The sequence below is a fragment of the Notamacropus eugenii genome, chromosome 5, assembly GCF_028372415.1.
Source record: "Notamacropus eugenii isolate mMacEug1 chromosome 5, mMacEug1.pri_v2, whole genome shotgun sequence".
Classification (NCBI taxonomy): domain Eukaryota; kingdom Metazoa; phylum Chordata; class Mammalia; order Diprotodontia; family Macropodidae; genus Notamacropus; species Notamacropus eugenii.
The window spans coordinates 281,968,144-281,985,690 of record NC_092876.1 but is presented as its reverse complement, the minus strand read 5'-3'; the positions used below and the strand labels follow the sequence as shown (position 1 = coordinate 281,985,690).

Genomic DNA, 17,547 nt, shown 5'->3' with positions numbered 1-17,547 from the left:
TCAAAATGGACAAAAAGATATGCAAAAGTTCACTTAAGAGAAGTCCTTAAAAAGTAGAATTGGCCAAATAGAGAAAGATCCACAAATGTTCACTGAAGAAAATAATTTCTCAAAAATTAGAATCAACACAAGTTGAAGATAATGACTCTATGAGACATCTAGAAACAATAAAACAAAATCAAAAGAATGAAAAAATAAAAAGAAATGCAAAATATCTCATAGAAAAAAACAACTGACCTGGAAAATAGATCAAGGAAAAATAATTTAAGAATTATTGAACTACCTGAAGGCCATGATAAATAAAAAAGAACCTAGACATTATATTTGAAGAAATTATCAGGAAAAACTGCCCTGATATCCTCGAATCAGTGGTAAAGTAGAAATTGAAAGAATCCACCAATCACTTCCTGAAAGATCCCAAAATAAAAAGTTCCAGGAACATTACAGTCAAATTCCAGAGCTTCCAAGTCAAAGAGCAAATATTGCAAGCAGTCAGAAAGAAACAATTCAAATATTGAGGACTCACAGTCAGGAACACATAAGATTTAGCAACTTCTCCAATGAAGAATCAGATTGTTTGGAATATGATATTCTAGAAGGCCAAAACACTAGGGTTACAACCAAGAATAACCTACCCAACAAAACTGAGTATAATTCTTCAAGGGGAAAAAAAATGGATAGTTAATGAACCAGAAGACTTTCAAGTATTCCTGATAAAAATACCAGAGCTGAACAGAAAATTTGACTTTCAAGACTTAACAGAAGCATAAAAAGATAAACAGGAAAGAGAAATCACAAGGGACTTAATAAAGTTAAACTACATTTCTAAATGGGAAGATATAATTCTTAAGAACTTTATTGGGGTGGTTAGAAAAAGTATACATAGGTTAAAAGGCATGGATGTGAGTTGACCATGATGGTATATCTAAAAAAAATTAAAGGGGCAAGAGGAATATACTAGGAAAAGGAAGAAGAGGCAGAATAGGTAAAATATCTCACATAAAAGAAGCATGAAAGAGCTTTTACAGTGGAAGAGAAGATGGGGTGGTGGTAGGGTACAATTCATAAACCTTAATCTCATCAGAATTGGCTCAAAGAAAGAATAATGTATATTCTTAGTTGGGTATAGAAATCTTTCTAAACATACCAGGGAAGTAGAAAGGGAAGGGGAAAAGAGAAGGGAACAAGGCTGATAGAAGGTAGAGTGTCTTGGGGGAGGTGGTGATCAGAAGCAAAACACTTTTGAGGAGGGACAGGGTGAAAGGAGAGAGAGAAGGATAAATAGTGAACAAATGGGATGGAGGAAAATACACAATAATCATAATTGTGGGAAAAAAATCATAGAAAATTTCTCTGATAAAGACCTCATTTCTCAAATATATTGAGAACAGAGTCAAATTCACAAGAATATGTCGTTACCCAATTGATAAATGATGAAAAGATATGACCAGGCAGTTTTCAGATGAAGAAATCAAAGTTACCTATAGTCATATAAATAATAAAAATAAAATAATCTAAATCACTATTGATTAGAGTAATGCAAATTAAAACAACTGAGATACAACTTCACATTTATCAGATTGACTAATATGACAGAAAAGGAAAATGACGAATGTTTGAGGGAATGTGGAAAAATTGGGGCACAAAAGTACTGTTGGTGAAATTGTGGTATGATCTAGCCATTCTGAAGAGCAATTTAGAATAATGCCCAAAGGGCTATAAAACTGTGCATACCCCGTGACCCCTCAATACCATTAGCAGGTCTGCATCCCCAAAATCTTTTTAAAAAGAGGAAGAGGACCTATATCTATAAAAATATTTATAGCAGCTCTTCTTGTGGTGGCAAAGAATTGGAAATTGAGGGGATACCTATTAATTGGGGAAAGGATGAACAAGTTATCATATATAATTGTGATGGAATACTATTGTACTATAAGAAGTGATGAGCAGGATGCTCTCAGAAAAATCTGGAAAGAGTTAAATGAACTGACGTAAAATGAAGTGATCAGAACCAGGAAATCATTATACACAGTAACCGCAATATTGTATGATGATCAACTGTGAATGTCTCAGCTATTCTCAGCAATACAAAGATCAAAGGCAATTCCAAAGGACTCAAGATGGGAAATGCTATCTAGCTCCAGAGAAAGAATTGATAGGATCTGAATGAAGATTGAGGTATTCTTTTTTAAACTTTATTTTTCTTGTTTTATTGCCTGTTTTCTTTCACAACATGACTGATATGCATATATGTTTTGCACAATTGCACATAAATAACCTATATCAAATTACTAGCCTTCTCAATAATGAGAGATAGGAGGGGAAAGGGGAATGAGAAAATTTTTTGAAATTTTTTTAAATGTTAAAATTATTTTTACACTTAGTTGGAAAAAATAAAATCTTTAAAAAAATAAATATGGATGACTACTATTATTACTACTACTACTACTACTACTACTACTACTACTACTACTACTACTACTACTACTAGGATTGGAGTTGCAAGAGATTGTAGAGTTCATCTAGTTCAATCCATACTTAAATAGCAATAGAACAGGTAGGTGGCACATTGATAGATTATTGGTCCTGGAGTCAGGGAGACTTGACTTCAAATGTGGCCTTAAATATTTACTGACTGTGTAACCTTTTGTAAGTCACTTAACTTCTACCTGCCTCAGTTTCCTCATCTATAAAAATAATGGGGATAGTAATAGCACCTACCTCCCAGGGTTGTTGTGAGGATCAAATGAGATAACAGTGGTAATGTGTTCAGCACAGTTCCTGGCACACAGTAAGCCCTATATAAATGTTAATTGTGGTTATTGTTACAGAAGACTGTCGTGGAAGCTCTGGCTGTACAGCCCCAGTGAACTTCTGTAGTCTGGAGCCCCACAGAGGTACACTAGCTATCTTTCCTGGCTAAGCAGATTTCCACAGCTTAGAGCTGGGATCTTCACGGTATGGGAAAGAGCGAGGAGAAACCTGATGTGGGGTTAGCTTTTATTGCTAGCCAATGGGGGTTGACTAGTGCAACCTCAATGCTGGTAGTGTAGACCATGGAGGAGGGATGCTGAGTGAGCTCAGTACAGAAGTGAGTTCATGGGTTAAAAGAAAGTTGTTTGAGTTGTTTTAAATCTTCTTTTAGATTCCTAATGTCCTAGATCATGGAGACAACCAAAGATTCTTTATCTTTGATGTATAATTTCTATGTTGGAGAGGTGAGGGGGATCAGAGAAAAATGTCTAGTTCTCCATCTTGTTTATTATTTGATACAGAAGTCTGCCCATAGCTTTGCATACCTCCTCCATCTAGAATGACTTTATGTTTGCTTTTAGTAGTTTTCAGTTAACAGTTAAACACTGTAATTCCATCTATACTTCCTCAGTCTCTCAATGCTACTTGCCAATCCTCTGTTCTATAAGTCCCTGACAATGATAGGCCACCTTCACCTCCTGCTGCCCTTATGGAGACTTTTTTTCATTTGTCTCTATTAAGTCACTTACTTTTCACAAAGCAAGATGAAAATAAAGAAAGAGACTAGTAGAAACAAGGTCAAAAAGCTTCCCAGATGATAGTAAAACTCACTAGACTTTGCAATGTCCTGAGTGTAGTTGTTGTCATTGTTCAGTCATTTCAGTCACATCTGGGTCTTCTTGACCCTATTTGGGGTTTTCTTGGTGGAGATACTGGAGTCGTTTTCCCTTTCCTTCTCTAGTTCACTATAGATGAGGAACTGAGGCAAACAGGATTAATTGACTTGCCCAGGGTCACCCAGATAGGAAGTGTCTGAGGCCAGAGTTAAACTCAGGAGCAGGAGTCTTCCTGACTCCAGGCCCAACCCTCTATCCACTCCATGACCTAGTTGCCCAATGAATGTAATTTCTGAACCCCTAGACGTGCATCTCAGAGAGAGTACCTTTATCCCTCAATAGTCGACAAATACATATCTGCATAAAGACAACCCCTACTTCATTCCCTATATAAGCATTTAATATGCTCCAGACACTGGGTGACATATCGGAAATATAAAGAAAAACAAAATATTCCCTGCCTTCAAGGAGTTTACATTCTCTGTCTCTCATCTTATGGAACCAAATAGGCAAACCAGTAACAAAGATGAAATTTCTTGTTGTACCTTCTGAAAATGAAGTCTAATGATAAAGTAGGTTAATCAGAGTCCTCAGGTGAAAGAACCATCTATTAATGACTGATTTGAGATTGAGCATGACAAGCATTACTAGCAAATCTGAAGATGAAAGACCAAAGGGTAATGGAAATAGCCCTTAGAGATAGAAGTGAGGCTGACATTTTCTAGCTCCACATTTTTCCAACTTAATTTTCTTAATGTGGTCACATCATCAGAGTCATTGTTTTCAAATCATCAGGGAGAGGAACTTCAGATCTACTTGAACTATCTAATAGTAGAGTAGTAATGGGGTGAATTAGAAGGTAACCTGGGTTGGAGTAGAATTTATTATGCTTCAACTGATGCAAAAAAGGCAGGGCACAAAAGGCAATTATGATCTCCTACAAAGTTATGGCTAAAGTAGATATAATTAAAAGAGGTAAATAAGACAACTATATTTTGATAAAAGTTACCTTGGACAACAAAACACACATACACACATAAAATATTCAAATATATAAGAATGTGAATCATTCCCCAGTTGATAAATGGTCAAAGGATGTGAACAGGCAATTTTCCAATGAAGAAATCATAAAATGCTCTAAATCATTATTGGTCAGAGAAATACAGATTAAGACAACTTTGAGATATTATTTTACATATACCAGATTGGCTAAAATGATAGAAGGGGAAAGTGAGAAATGTTGGAGAAGATGTGGAAAAATTGGGACACTAATTCATTGTTGGTGGAATTGTGAACTGATCACTTTGGAGGGCAATCTGGAATTATGCCTAAAGAGTTATTAAACTATCTATACCTTTTGTCCTGGGAATACTGGTCTATTTCTACTTGGTCTGTTTCCAAAAAGAAAAAGAATCTGTATGTTCTAGAATGTTTATAACAACTTTCTTTGTGGTCACAAAGAACTAACTAGAAATTGCAGATGCCCTTCAATTGGGGAATGGCTGTAATGGAATATTATGGAATGGAATGGAATGGAATGCTACTGTGCTATAAGAAATGATGAACTCTATGATTTTAGAAAAACATGGAAAGATTTGCAAGAAATAATGAAATGAGCAGAAAGAACCAAGAGAACAGTGTATACAGTAACAAAGATATTGTTTTAAGAACGACTTTCAGCTAACAAGTTATTTTGTCTGACATGCAAGTCATGTCATTATTTCTGTGATGGCATGTTCTTTGGCAACGAAGGATGAGCACAAACAAACAATAATTTGTCTATAATAAATACTCAAATTAACTACAAAGGATGCATGAAGAAAGATATTTACATCCATAGAAAGAACTGGTAAATAGAATATGTATGTGTATATATATATTATATGCTATGTGTATATACATGGTAAATGTACCACATTATATACTAGTATGTATTTTACACTATATATATTTGTAAACACACACACAGACATATATATACACACATACCTATTTGTGCCTGATGGTAGCCATCTCTAGGGTGGGGATGTAGGAAGGAAGAAAAAAAAGAAATTTTCACGATAATTTTGTTTATAATTGAAAGAAATGGCAAGTTGTGCATAGCAGATTTTCAGTTTAAAGTACAATCATCTTTTTTTATTGTACTGTTATGAAAATGCTTGTTTTATACAATAAATTCAAAATAAAATTTAAAAAGGAAAGTAACCTGGAATAGGTATAGTGCATTAAGTCATGGACTTGGCATCCCAGAAGACCCTGGTCCAAATCTTTCTCACTAGCTGAATGACCACAGACAATGGGCATTTTATCTCTCTGACTCAAAGCTCCCTTATCTATAAAATGGTGTTATTCATACCCTGCATTCATTCTTCCTCATTGCCTTGTTATAAAGCTCAAAGGATATAGTATACATAAAACACTTTGCAGACTTTAAAGTCAGTTAATTAACTAAATGCCAGTTAACAAGAGTCAGCTTAGGGTAGTAGTTGGAGAACCAGACTCCAGGTCAAGAAGACAGGGTACAGGCCAACCTCTAGCACACTGCAGCTATGCAAACCAGGACAAGTCTTTCTGCCTCACGTCTCCCCACTTTATAATTGTTCCCTCCACATCATGGGGTTCAGGAGTACAGTGCCCCCAGGACCTGGAAAATCCTGATAAAATTTTTTGGCCCTCCCTTTATGTCAGAGAAGAAATATGAATTTGGGGGGGGGGGTTGTTTACTGTACCTTATTGTAAAATTTGGAGTATTTGTTTATAGACTCTGTCATCTTCTGGCCTTCATCTGTCATCTGTGGCTTCTGTAAAACTCCTCCCAAATTCCCATCTAATTTCTTATGCTGACTGGTGATATAGTAAAACTGCTGGCGAAAGTTGCAATGTGGAAGAAAAAACTGTAATCTACTCTCTACTCAGCTGTCAAATTGATCTTTCTCAAAGTCTGACTATGTCATCCCCCTATCTAATAAACTCCAGTTGCTCCCTGTCAAACTCCAGGACCAAATATAAAATCCCCGATTTGACTTTCAAAGTCCTTCATTACTTGCTGCATTCTCTGTATTCTAGTCATACCAGTCTCTGCTGTGAGACATTCCACTCTGGAATTCTCTCCCTCCTCATCTCCACTTCTGAGGTTCCCTGACTTCCAGCCCCCCTTAATTCTAAAGCTGCCTTCCATTTATATGAACTGATGCTGAGTGAAAGGAGCAGAACCAGCAGAACATTTTACACAGTAACAACCACAGTGTGCGAGGAATTTTTCTGGTAGATGTAGCCCTTCATAGCAATACAAGGACCTAAAGCATTCCCAAAGGACTCAAGGCAAAATGTCTTTCACATCCAGAGAAAGAACCATGGAATTGAATCACAGAATGAAGCAGAATATTTTCTTTTGTGTTATGTTTTGTTATGTTTTGGTTTTTCTCATGGTTTCTCCCATTCATTTTAATTCTTCTATGCAACATGACTAATGTGGAAATGTGTTTAATAAGAATGTATGTGTAGAACCCATGTAAGACTGCAAGCCATCTCGGGGATAGAGGAGGGAGGAAGGAGAAGAAAATCTAAGACTTATGGAAGAGATTGTAGAAAACTGAAAACCAATAAATTAATAATTAAAAATTCTAATACTTTCCCTTTATTGATTATCCCTAATTTATTCTGTATATAGCATGTTTGTACATAACTGTTTTTCATGTTATCTTCTCCATTAAATTATTTTTTTTTTTGCCATTCTTTGTATCCCCAAACTTTATCATAGTGTCCAGAACATAGTAGGCAATTAGAAATGTTTATTGATTGACAGATTTAATCTTAGGGTCCCAGGGAGCTAATACTATAAATATTTTTAGAAAGGGAATTTCCTCACTGGAAATTCTAAATACTAAGTAGATTGCAGGTCAAAGACGAAGAAAACAAAACAAAATAAATGTAACATTTAGCATAGGGCTGAACTTGGCCAAATTAGGTAGGAAGTAGGAAACCTGTCCTGGTACATGCTGTTCCCTTCAAGGATCCCAACTAAAAGAGAGATTTTAACTAGTGAAGAAACTTCCTAAAAAATGTATTTTCCTTGACCTTTTCCGTCCCACCAATTAGCTTTACAGCTGAAGGGATGGAATACCACAATTGCAAGCTGATTCTGACAACCAAAGAATCATTTCTTTTTGTCATTGATTTCAGGAATTTCAGAAGTCAGGAAGAAAACTAGATTTTACAGTAAGCATGAAGGCTAACTAAAATTAATCTTGGTGCTTCCCATCTCTTGTGAAGTTGGCTTAGTGTTGAAAATGGAAGGAAAGTTTATAATTGCAGGAATGGAAAGATTTCAGATACAGAAAATTTTCAATATAAGAATTGGACAATGTCAATTGGACATAGTTGTCATATTGTTCACATAATCAGTAAATTATTGTTCAATAAACTAAATGTACTTTGAATCAAAACTTTAAGAAATTTTTAGCCAGAACAAAGGTCTCAGCTTGTAAATCCTACATATTTATATGTGTGAAAATTCTAGCCTCAAAAATTAGACCATCGTCTGATGCTTATGACCTTTTAAAAAATACAAATCATGCTTATATGTAGATGGTGTAGTGTATAGGGTGCTGGTCTTTGAGTCAGGAAGATATGAGTTCAAATTCTGCCTCAGATACTTAGTAACTGTGTGGCCCTGGGTAAGACGTTTAACATTTGCCTGCCTCAGGTTTCCTCACCCTTAAGATATGAATGATGACATCATGTACCTGCCAGGATTGTTGTGAAGATAAAATTTCATAGACATACATCTACATATATAAAATAGCTGTATAATATACACATACATGCATACATATGTATAGTGCTTTACAAACTTTAAAGCATATCTGCGTAAAGATAGTCTCTACTTGTTATGGGAGGGAGGGAGGTCAGGTGTCAAAGGGTTCTAGCTTTTGTTGTAACAATTTCTTAGATGCATTAGGTTAACCTATACTTTGACAAAGTTGCTTATTTGTACCCTCTTCCCCAAGGCATTTTATATCAGGACAGTGAATAATTCAGAAGGTGACTTTTGTTTTCTTTTATTCCAGTTGTGTCTTATGGAGCAAGTCAGACTGAGGAAAAACGTGTGTGAAATGGTCACTTTTTGGTACATGTTCAAGGGCAGGATTAATTAATATCCAATGCTTTTGCTTATGGTTATATTCAGTTGTAATGATGGACCTACCTCTACCAATGCAAAGAGAGAAAATGGTTTTTAAAAATGTATCAACTCATTTGTTTTATTTAAAAGAATTCTATCTCTCCCAGAAAAATGAAAGAACCTTCTCCAGTCCTACCCACCTCCCACCCCATTAAGAAATTTGATCACTTCCTCCCTCCGAACTGAAGCTTCCGACCTCCAAACTTAGCACAGTCTCCAATACTTTGCAGTAAATAAAAAATGCTTTTGAATGCTGACCCTGCCTACTTCGGACAGCTCCCTGGCTCAGTTCTATCCAGCCCTTCCTTGTGAGATTGCTGGGAGAGGCTGTCTATTCCACCGGCAGGATTTCCATTAGCCAGGTGGCTTTGGATTAGACTCTAGGGAGCCTTGGCAACTCTGTACCACCACCATTAGTTCAATAAATGCTTTCTCCACCCACTGACTGCAGGAACAGGGTTCTGTCATCCAGGGCCAAAGAGCTTTTCCTGCTAATTTATGAGGATGAAGTCACCAAAAAAAAAAAAAGTCTAACCTTGAAAAGTACTGTGTATAACATGCTGTTCTTTGAATTGGCACCCTTGCAAGAACACCCTGAAACTGGAGCAAGGCTTCAGTGAGCTGGGGCCCAGCAACATTGAAGGCACTTGATCCTATGCCCCAACAGTTTGCCCTTCTTCTTTCTTCCAGTCTCTGACATTCATCAAGTCAAATCACATCAAAGGACTGGAGAGGGAACTGCTAATCGCTGAGATGAACTTTGGATTTGACTGTATTAAGTCAGAAAATGTTGCAAATGTGTCTGGGCCTTGTGTCAACAGTGTGTCTGTCACCAAGGAAAGGAATTTTCAGTAACCTTGTTTCTTCTTCTTAGAAATAACTTTTCCAAAGTGATGTCATAGTGAAGATTTGGAGTCAAAAGACCTAGTTTAAAAGTATAACCTTGTTTATTTCATGAGACTTTAGGGCCTCAGTTTTCCCATCAGTAAAGTGTGAGGGTTAGGCTAAAATATCTCAGAAGTCCAGCTATAAGTCTATGATTCAAGATATCTTTCCTTCTGGGTGACAACATGTACATAATATTTTCCAGTTAGCATTGAACAGCTGATTTGCATGATTACCTTCCCTTTAACAAGCTTGGAAGTCAGACTGACTCTCTCCTGGGAGCTTTTCAGGGATGATACCTTCTCAAACGTAGGTAGTTGGAAACACAGAGACTAAACCAAGCCTCCGAGCATGTCCACCAGTCACCAAGAAACAAAATCCAAGACTGTGACCTCTCAGATACTTTGTTCTTTCACTAGAAACTTTTAAATTTTTCCACCCTGAAGAAATGAAAGAAACTTTACAAAGGAGTTTATTCCTAGACAATTGTGAAGTCTGCAAAATTTGTTCTCTGTATTCATAGCTTTCTCATTCTACACCTTTCTTTCTTTCTTTCTCTGATTCCAAAGGTTGAATGATCTCCCTTTCCTTCCTCCTCAACTGCCTCTATTAAAATTTTTCTTGGAAAAAGAGACAATATATTCATTTACATGAAGGTATAAATGAATACTGACAGCTTACTGCAGTTTTATAGATATAATTTTAATTTCTCTGGTCAAACTATTTTGGAGCAGACTGCCTAAATTAACACCTCCTACTCAATTAAATTAAATGAATACTTAGTAAGTATCTACAATGTGCAAGGCATCGTGTTTGGTACTGTGATGCAACAATGATAGTGACACAGAGTCCTGCACTCAGGGAACTCATTGTGTAATATTGTAATAGTTCTGGCAGCTGGATAGAGCAGTGGATAAACTTTTGGGTTTAGAGTCGTCTAATTTCAAATCTGACCTCAGACACTTACTGTCTGTGTGACCCTGGACAAGTCACTTAACCTCTGTCTGCCTCAGTTTCCTGAGCTATAAAATAGGGATAGTAATAGCACCTAATTCCTAGGATTAAATAATATAACAATATTCAATGATCAAATGAGATAACACATTTAAAAGACTTTTCAGACCTTAAGGTTCTATATAAATGTTTGCTATTATTATTAATAGGAGGTATGCAGAATGTATAACATGACATTCATTATGTGAATACTCTAGAGGAAGCCAAGAGAGTGATTAATTTCAACTAGGAGGATGAGTTGAAGGCTTTCTTGGAGAAATGACACCTGAACTGGGTTTTAAAAGAGGGAGGATACTCTAGGCAAGAACACCAGCCCACACAACTATACCACAGGAAAGAGAGCAGGGCAAGATCAGGTACCCCTTAGTAGTTCAGTCTCATTGAAATGCAAATGGGGATGGTGCCAATGTGAAATAAGGTTGGAAAAATAAATTGAGTTATTTAAATTCCAGGGTTGGAAGTTTGTATTTTTGCCCTTTGGCTGCATGCCTTGTGGAACTATAGAAGATTTTGAAGCAAGGGAACAGCATGATCAGAGCAGTACATTAGGAAGATTACTCTGATAGCTGGAGAAGGAAGAGGCTAGAGTCAGGAAAACTTTTTTGGAAGCTCTTAATATAGTCCAGGCAAGAGATGATGAAAGCCTAAACTGGAGTGGTCAACAGTACATATGGAGAGGGGGGAAAGTTATGGTGAACTGGCATGACTTGGTAATTGACTGGGTGTGGGAAATGAAGGTAAGGGAAACATCAGAGATGACGTCAAGACTCCTGGCCTGCGTCACTGGGAAGATGGTTATGCCATTAACAAAAACAAGGACTTTGAAAGGAGCCACAGCTTTGAAAAAATATAAGTTTAGCCTTGGATGTGTTAAGTTTGAGGTGTAGGGGGAAACATCTAAGTGAAAGTGTGATCAGCAGGCAATCAGATATGAAGGACAAGAACTCAAGGGAGTTGTGAGGGCTGGTCATGTAAATGCAGGAACTTCAGCAGAGAGATGCAAATGAAAGTTGTGGAAATGAATGATGTGGAGGAGGGATTCTTAAACCAGGGTTTAAAGACCATCCCAGGGAGTAGGTGGATACATTGAGGGTGTGGGGAGTCTGAGACATCTTCATTTTCACCAACTCTAGATGAAATTTATCATTTCCTTCCATTATTTGAAAACATTTTTTTGAGAAGGGATCTCTGGGATCAACAGACTGCTAAAAGGAATCTATGACAAAAAAATGAGTAAGAACCACTGATACAGAAGAGGAAAGCCATATGTATTCTTGGTTATTCCTATTGGAATCAGCAGCCCAGCACAAGAACTGTGCCCCAATTTCTCTGAGTATATTTTACTCCATTTTTATTTACTTCACAGTAATAAATCTCATAATTTCTTAGATCAACTTATTGGATAGAGATGATTTTAACTTTACATATTTGGTACATTATTGACACAAAGCCAACAGTGACATTATGCTTTTCTACTTTAATTTTTTTTGAAAAGGTGAATTTGATTCTATGAAAGAATTTTTCAATAATGACTACCAATGTTTATTAAGCATTTACACTATGTAAGTTCTGGGGATAGAAGGACATAGAAAGAATGGTCTCTGCCCTCAAGAATCTTAGAATCTAATACAGGTGATGACATACCCACCAATGACCAAAGTACGCAGTGGAATATGGTACTCAGCTGTGGGTTACGTAGGAAAATATAATGGTTTTGGAATCAGGGTACTTGGGTTCAAATCCCAGTTCTTCCATTTACTACCTGTGTGACCAGGTGTAAGTCACTTTTTTCTCTGGGCCTTTCTTTGTTCCCTTATCTGTAAAAATGAAGGGGTTGGAATAGTTTGCTTCCAGGTCCATGAACACTTAGAAACATAGATAGGATCCTATGACCCTAAGTGCCTGAGGACAAAAAGGGAAGGAATCCCATGTAACTAGAGAATCAAGGAAGACTCCATAGTGGAAATGACCTTAGAGCTAGGTTTTAAGGAATGAGTAAGAATTCAACCAGGCAGAGAATGAGATACGGTGGTGGGAGAGGAGGGAGGTAATGCTGAAAGCATCCAGGCATTTTCAATATTACAGTATAACACAGGAGGAAAATCAGGAAAGCTACTCCTCCAGAGAGAAACTGAACACTACTCAGCACTGCATATCTTCCATTGGATAACGAGAATGACTGTCATTTACAGAGCACTTAAGATTTGCACTTTATGTACATTATCTCATTTGAGCCTCTCAATACACCTATGCGATAGATACTACAGGTGTTATTGTAGAATAAAGACACAAGCTCTTCAGGAAATCCTGTATTGTTTCTAAAAAGAAAAATGATGGGGCCCTAAGTGTACACCAGCTTGCTTCTGTGATCAGAGAGACTCATTAAGAGATGACAGGTTGGAAATTGTCTGTCATCAAGATAGGGCAATTTGCATTCAATATTGAAACTCATGTGGTTGCTTTTGAATTGCCATTGTGTGTCTATGAATCTAGCCTGGATGATTCCCCAGGTCGCTCAAAACCTCACCAGTCTTTGCCCAATTTGTGAGACACTGCCGTGTATTGGGAGTAGGGGGTGGAGAAAAGAAAGAGTTCCCTAAATTAAAACCCAAATGATCTCTAGTCTACACTCTGGTCTCAGCCAGGTATTCTGTCCCTCCCCACAGCTGGTAAATAATACCAGGAGATGGCATCATGAGACTACATGTCATTTAACTATTTCCATGCAGAGTAGCTGTGAATTCCTGGGACTAGGGACAGATAAGAGAGAGAGCTCCATGTGCTAAATGAAATATTGAAGAAAATTCTTTGATTCATGTGGTGTGGTATTTAGTGATCAGATCTATTAGAAAAAAAATGCTTCATGCTTATACTGTATCAAATTAGATGGCAGTTAGATGGCAGTTGCCTGATACAAAAGTTCCTTTAATTTCTATGGGAATGTTCCAGGGGTATTAAAAATATCTGCTTTGTTTTCCCTAATGTAGCACTTTGTGGAATTCTACATCCTCACATTCTACTTTGTATTTTGTTCTTGTGTGTGTGTGTGTGTGTGTGTGTGTGTGTGTGCGCGTGCACATGTGGATACATTTCTTATTTCCCTTACCATACTGTAAGCTCTGTGAAGGTAAGGAACATAGCTTATTCATCTTTATATTGCTCTGAATGTCTAATATAGGGCCTAAAATAACAAGCACTCAATACATATTTGTTGAATGAATGCCCTTATTTAAATCCTGAATTATTTTTTGCCTTTCACAGGCATATACAGTAGAACCTCAGTTTACGAATTTAATTTGTTCCAAGATTCTCTTCATCATTCAATATTACTAAGCGAATTATCCCATAGGAAATAATGTAAAGTTGGATGATCGGTACCAATATTTTTTTATAATTTTAAGCAAGTTTTTTTGTCCCTATTGCACCTGAAATACAATAGCAATGATTAGTACACAATATAAACTGAAAATAAAATAAATTAACCTGCACTTTACCTTTGAGAAGCGTCATGGCTGGTGTGAGGAAGACGAGAGGCAAGAAGAGGAAGAGGAGCAGGAGGAGGAGGAGGAAGAGGAAGAGGAGGGAGAAAGATTATTGCTTGGAAAAAGAATCTCTTTCTGTGAGAACGTTGGGGATTCAATGTCAGGAGTGTTCCCTCTTATACTACTTGCACTAAAATAAGACTAACACTACTACCTTCACTTATTTTTCATTTTTTAAAGTCACTTTCATGTTTGGACTCACCGATTTTTTTTCTTTATGTTCACTTCTGACTAGGAATATATCTAACAACACTTGTTTTTGACATTTTTTTCAGAATGTCATGAAAATATGACATTGCATGATCATTAAAATACTTGTGGTTCTTATTGCTACAGCCTTATTTGGGTGATGGTTTTCAATAACATTTTCACGTTAGTACTGTGAATTTTTGTTCATACTGCAAGACGAATTTTGCAAAAAAATTTTTCCTTGTCCAGCAAAGCATACGTCAGCTGAGGTTGTCCTGTATCATCTTCCCATCTGGGTAATAAGCCCTTACAGTACAAATTCCGCAGACTCTTATTTTCATGCTCACAGGACCTAATACAGCCATCCATTTCTTGAGAAAACAGGGGAGAGCATGTCCAAGATGACTAGAAAGAACAGTGATAGCAGAAGCGCCATTAGTCAGATTGAGTTTAAACTCCTGCTAAGGCTGATCATCGGGTCATAGATTTAGATTGGAGAGGCTCGTAGAGATGCTCCAGTCCAACTCCCTCATGTTACAGATGAGGAAAATGAAGCTCAGAGAGGTTATGACTCTCAGACTGGCCCATGGTTCCACAGCTAGGGTGTGATAGAGAGAGACTTTGACCACTACATACATTACTCCACACTTTCTCTCACTAGCAGTGTTGGAGAACAGTGTTGGGGCTTCCTCTCACCATAATCTGGGTCAGCCTGGGATCTCCACATTTGTTACCTCTGGCTTCACCCAAACTAGATATTCATTGATCTGGTTTGCTCCATGCTAAGTGTGAGTGGACAAAGGCTCACAAGTACGTGTTGAGGGCCAGGGTGGAGTACTGTTGACAAGATCAGGAAAGATCTTTGGGGAAACTGTTCTTTGAGACTGTGCTCATTATCATCCGAAATGGCTCTCCATGGCCCCAGATATTGCTGTCTCCGTGAGACAAACAGAAAACAAGGGATATGTAAAATATATGTCCTCTAGGCTAACAGTCTTTAAAGACAATAAGACTGGCCAAATCACTGGGACTACGGATGAGCAGAATGTCATGTAGGCTTGCAGTTTCTGTCTATAAATACCTTGACCCTCAGATCAATAAACGGAACTGGTCTATCTTTTCCCACCTCCCGTGTCTCTTTTCTTCAACCACTTCACCGAGCTGAGCCGTGGAGGGACGTGGGCCTCCGCTACAAGTACGTGCTTGCTGCAAGAGATGAGCATGCATTTTGTACAAACTTCCCTGAGTTCACATGGGCTCCTCCAAAAGAATGGAAACTTGTGGAGTGCAGAAACTGCTTGAGTTTTTTTTGCCTCTGTGTTCCCAGCATAGAATATGGCATATAGTAGCTATCTAATAAAGGCTTGTTAGATTGAGGAGTGGAAAGCAGAGTTCCAGGTGTACCAATAGCTCTTGATGACAGCCGAGGCTGAGACCTAGGTCTTTCAGGGAGTCTTAACAATATTCTGGTCATTCTGTCTATGCATCCTACCCTCTTCTGGGAGCTTATTCATCAATCAACAAGCTTTTATTAAGTACCTAGTATGCTCCAGCCACTGTTCTAAGTGCTGGGGACAGAAAGATGAAGGGCAAGACAATCTCTACGTGCATGGAGTTTCCATTTTGTTGATGAAGATAAGGACATATTTAAGTTAATCCAGAAAAAATGAAGTTAATAGTTGAATATAAGGTGGTTTGCAAGGGATGGTATTAGCAGCAGGTGGAGGGATCTGAAAAGGTTTCATGTAGAAGTTGGTGATTGAGGTACATCTTGATGAAAAAAGAAGCAGGTGGAGATGAGGTGGAATGCCTTTCCAGGTGTCAGAAATGGACAATGCAAAGTTACACAGAAGTGAGATGGAGAGTTATGTGAGAGGAAAATACAGGCCAGCTTGTCTGGATCACAGAATGAAGAACAGAGACTAATATCCAATAGGGTTGGAAAGATAAGTTGGGACTTGGTTGGGAAAGCCTTTAAAAAATAAGCAGAGGAGGAGCGAGCAAACTGCACAGCCAAGATGTGTGACTTCATGGAGGATCAGACAGCTGAGTTCAAGGAGGTCTTCCAGTTGTTTGATGGAACAGGGGATTGAAAGATCTTATCTAGGCAGTGTAAGGCTATGATGTGAGCCCTGGGCCAGAATCCTACCAATTTGAGGTGCTCAAGGTCTTAGGGAATCCGAAGAGTGATGAGATGAATGTAAAAGTGCTAGACTTTGAATGCTTTCTGCCAGTGATGCAGATTGGAGGAAAAAATAAGGACCAGGGCACATGTAGACTATGTAGAACTATGTAGAAGGGCTTTGGGTGTTTGATAAGGAAGGGAATGGCACAGCTATGGGTACTGAAATACAACACATCCTCATCAACCTGGGTGAGAAGATGACAGAGGGAGAAGTGGAAGTGTTGGCGGCATGAAGACAGCAATAGTTGTATTAACTATGAAGAACTAGTTTGGATGGTGCTGAATGGCTGAGAAAACTCCCCTTTCCACAAAGAACCCCCTAACTTGCTCAGTGTGAAGATCATCCTCTTGCCCCTGAAGCAACTAACTACATTTTCAGGGTTACCAATGTCCTTACTTTCTACCCCTACCATATGTCCTCTTTGCTCTCTGCTTTCACCAAATAAACTTGCTATCTGCTCCTAAAAAAAAATAAGCAGAGAAGTTAATATTTGATACCAGAAGCAATAGGGAGCCATTGGAATTAACTGAGTAGGGAAATGATGTGGCCAGATCTCCGTTTAAGGTAATTACTTTGGCAACAATTTGTTGAATGGACTGAATAGCTACATAGATCAATAGAGCATTGTAATGTCAGCAACTGTGCTAAGCTCTGTGGATATAAATAAAAGTAAGACCATGTTACAAAGCAGCACAGTCTAGAAAAGGCATCTGGTGAGTGATGGGGAAGTCTGGCTCTGGTCAAAACAAGGCAGATTACCTATCAGTGCCCAGGGTGGATCAAAGGTTCTGGTGGAGCACTCATGTGTGGGTGTCTGTGCATGCATGTAGGCGCACATGTGTCTGCATGTGTTTGTGCTGTGTGTTTGTGTGCAGCATGCATGTGTGTGCCTGTGTGTGTATGTTTGTGTGCGTGTGTGTGCATGCATGTGTGCATGTGTGTGTATGTGGGGGAGAATA

The 17,547-nt window shown here is 38.0% G+C and overlaps 1 pseudogene; it reads left to right on the top strand.

Annotated features, from left to right (window-relative positions):
• Positions 1-16,420: 16,420 nt before the first annotated feature.
• On the top strand, positions 16,421-16,878 carry LOC140509187 (myosin light polypeptide 6-like; annotated as a pseudogene).
• Positions 16,879-17,547: the final 669 nt, after the last annotated feature.